The sequence below is a fragment of the Hyla sarda genome, chromosome 9 (genome assembly GCF_029499605.1).
Source record: "Hyla sarda isolate aHylSar1 chromosome 9, aHylSar1.hap1, whole genome shotgun sequence".
Classification (NCBI taxonomy): Eukaryota; Metazoa; Chordata; class Amphibia; order Anura; family Hylidae; genus Hyla; species Hyla sarda.
In genome coordinates this window covers 116,272,489-116,275,954 of record NC_079197.1, presented here as the reverse complement: position 1 = coordinate 116,275,954, position 3,466 = coordinate 116,272,489, and the positions used below count along the sequence as shown (strand labels likewise).

The window sequence follows — 3,466 nt, the reverse complement described above, 5'->3', positions numbered from 1 at the left end:
TGCCAGAAATTCGATTTGCGCCAGAATTTGCGCCAGAATTGAAAAAACCCGTCTAACTCTCCAAAAAAGCGGTGTGATCATCGGGAAAAGGGAGCGTGGTTACTGAAAAGTGGCGTGTTCACGACATTTAAAGAAAAACAACAACATATTTACTAAGGTTTCCACAGAAAATGTGGTGGATTTCAGCTGAGGAAAACCCTACAGATCAGAGCATGTATAAACAAAGCAAAATGTAGGGACAGTGGAAAATGTAGGGAAACCTTAGTAAATACCATGAAAAAAAAATGTAGGGAATTAAAAACCACAAAGAAACCTACACTCCACTTTTAGTAAATCAGTGCCATTGTGCATGCTGGTACCATCATCACTGGCCATAAGGGAAATGGATAGTCTAGCAATGAGAAGCCTGACTTGTCGCTTCTTGACCTTTTGGCTAAGATCAAATGTAGTATCTGTTCTTATCAATGGTCTAGTCTCTGCCATTGATGTAGGATGGATGCTGTATGAAGGGGGCAGGTGCACCAGGGCGAGTTCTGCAGAATCAGCTTAACGGCTGCTCTGATGTGACCTGTTCCCTCTGGATCTTGCCATGAGGCGAGTTGGGCCTAGAGCTGAGGTACTTTTGTGCCTCGGGGAGTGGTGACCCAGAGGTGTCGAAACTCACTGAATGGAATCAATGTCACCATAATCTCTGCAACTGTGGCACTCACCTCTTGATTCCCATCCTTCTGGCTGGATCGAAGAATTGTTTATAGATCCAGTCGGATATACGGGCAGTAAGCCTGCACACATTCACTTATTTATACATTTTTTGTTCACTGTGTCACTTTTTGCGTGTTTTGCGTTCACAGGATTTGTCAGGGCATGGTAACCCTTCTGGGTGCCCCTCCTGGCAGTCTAGGGGAGGGGTGTGTGGCCATCAAGCTCCGCACCTCCCTGCAAAAACCCCAGGTACTCCTGCATTGGCAGGGTACTGACCGTTAATGGCTCTGCAGGCAGATACCTTGGCTAACGTCTAGGGGGATGCCAGGAGCATTTGTGGTCTCTTAGTAGCTTCGGCAAAAAGGGAAATCAAACCTGAAACCTCGCAGGTGCCTTTCAGCCCAGAGGGGAATGGTAAGGTTTGTTGGGGGGCCTCTCTCCTTTCGCAGAAGGGCTTGCGATAGGCCACATCATTTGTGCATGTTTTTTTTTTAGTGTAACACATTTGCACTTTTATTGCACTTTTTATTGCACTTTGGGTGATTCGAGAGCACGTTCCTCGGCTCTTAGATAAAAAAAAAAAATAGAATAAAAAAAATGAGGACCCTGACTAGTCAAGCTGTTTTTGAGGTTTTATAAACCTTAACCTCCTATCTGATGAGCCCAATTGTCCCTAAAAGCTATGGCTTAGCCAGTGAAACATGTTGGGCAAGCTGAATTACATTACTTTATAATATTTTTTTTTGGGATGCTCTGCGTAACTGCTGAACATGCTATATTTGCTGTCTTAGTGTGTTTCTTGTTTCTCGTTTAGTATGTGATTCTGTTTTAGGAATAACAACCGTAGCTGTTAACATCATCCACAGACCTAATAACAATCAGTTTACTCTCTCAAATTAGTATATTTAAAACATTTGACATAAAGGTGATGTTGTATCAGAGTGAGTTATTTTATAGGGATTTCAGTGCTCAATGGGATTTGATTATTATTTTTTGTGTCACCCCAGATATTTTTTAACATGATGTATGTGCTTATACATCATGTTAAAAGGTACTTGGTTCTATAGACAGCACAGTGGGATAAACCAACACAATTGCAAGGGGGGGGGGGTCCAGTGTAGAGGTAGCCAGGGAACTTACCACTCCTCCTGTGCTGGCTGTGAATCTGTAATTGATAGAGGCTGGCTGGGGCAGTCTCTACCAATGGAGTACAGATTACACTGATCAATGAAGTTAAATAGAAGTAAGGTCAATGTTGTTAACGGGGAAAAAAAAATACAAAACCTCAGAATTGCGTTTTTTTTTACAAATTATTATTTTTTTGTTTTTGAGTACGTTATAAAAAAATGAAAGGTGTCATATACAATTGATTATACAAAAAACAATCCCTGATATGGATGTGCATATGAAAAAATAATAGAGTTATAGATATTAAAGCACGAGGAGAAAACAACAAAAGTGCAAAAACTAAAATTGACCCAGTCCTTAAGGGGTTAAGGAGTAACTGCAGTAGACTGATAAGAACATTTATATCTTCAAAAAATGTATAAATTAGAAATATTTTGTACCTTTGTATTATGTTATATTTATGTGTAAATACAAAATATTTTTCATAGATTACTATTCTGAAAGAGACTCTTATTTTTGGGTTTTCTACGAACACACAAAGGCTGCTTTATAATACAAATGGCTCAATAGTTATTTTTTTTTCTGATTTTCCACATCCCATCATGAACTAAAATTTTCTGAAGGGTAAAAGAATTAAACATTTTCTATCCCTCATTCTATTTAGAGAGATAGACATGTAGATGATTTTCTTTGGTGACTAGAAATACTGAACAATGATTACTGATAATTCGGCCCTCAATTCTAAGTTTTAATTAATATTGTTAGATAAACCCTGGTATAAAAAAAGAAACAAAAAACTTACTCTTGCTGATACAATATATCTAATACACAGGCTGTTTTTAATTCAATTTTCTCGTATCTGTTTATTACAAAGATGTGATATATTTTAATTTCCATTGCCCTGTTCCTTACTAACTGTTTTTTCAATCACATTAAAAACGTATAAAGGTTGAGAATTTTGACAGCAAGTAAATATAGCAAAGTCTCTTATAATTGCATAAGTAACAATATATTGAAAGTTTAGTTTGGCAACAGGTACTCTTTAAGGTTCCTATGAGTTTTATAGAACAGGGGCCAACAGTTACTTTTATTAACCCCTTAACGACCACAGACGTAAATGTACGTTCTGGTTTGGCGGTACTTCCCGCACCAGGACGTACATTTACATCCTGTGTATGACCGTGAGCATCGGAACGGTGCTCGTGTCATACACGGCAGGTTCCGGCTGCTATCAGCAGCCGAGGACCCGCCAGTAATGGCCGACAACCGCGATCAGGCGAATGTCCGCCATTTACCCCTCAGATGCCGTGATCTGTACAGATCACGGCTTCTGCAGCAATGCGTATAATAAAATAAATGATCGGATCACCCGCATCGCTGCCGCGGCGATCCGATCATCCAGCATGGCAGCCGGAGGTCCCCTCACCTGGCTCCGGCCGTCTCTCGTCGTCTCCTGCTCTGGTCTGAGATCAAGCAGACCAGAGCAGGAGATAGCCGATAATACTGATCAGTGCTATGTCCTATACGTAGCACTGAATAGTATTAGCAATCAAATGATTGCTATAGATAGTTTAAAATAGTGTACATAAAAAGTGTTAAAAAAAAGTTTAAAAATGTGAAGAAAAAAAAGTTGAAA

General features: G+C 39.7%; 1 pseudogene; it reads left to right on the top strand.

The window, feature by feature from the left end:
* Positions 1-413: 413 nt before the first annotated feature.
* Positions 414-550, top strand: LOC130292184 (U2 spliceosomal RNA; annotated as a pseudogene).
* Positions 551-3,466: the final 2,916 nt, after the last annotated feature.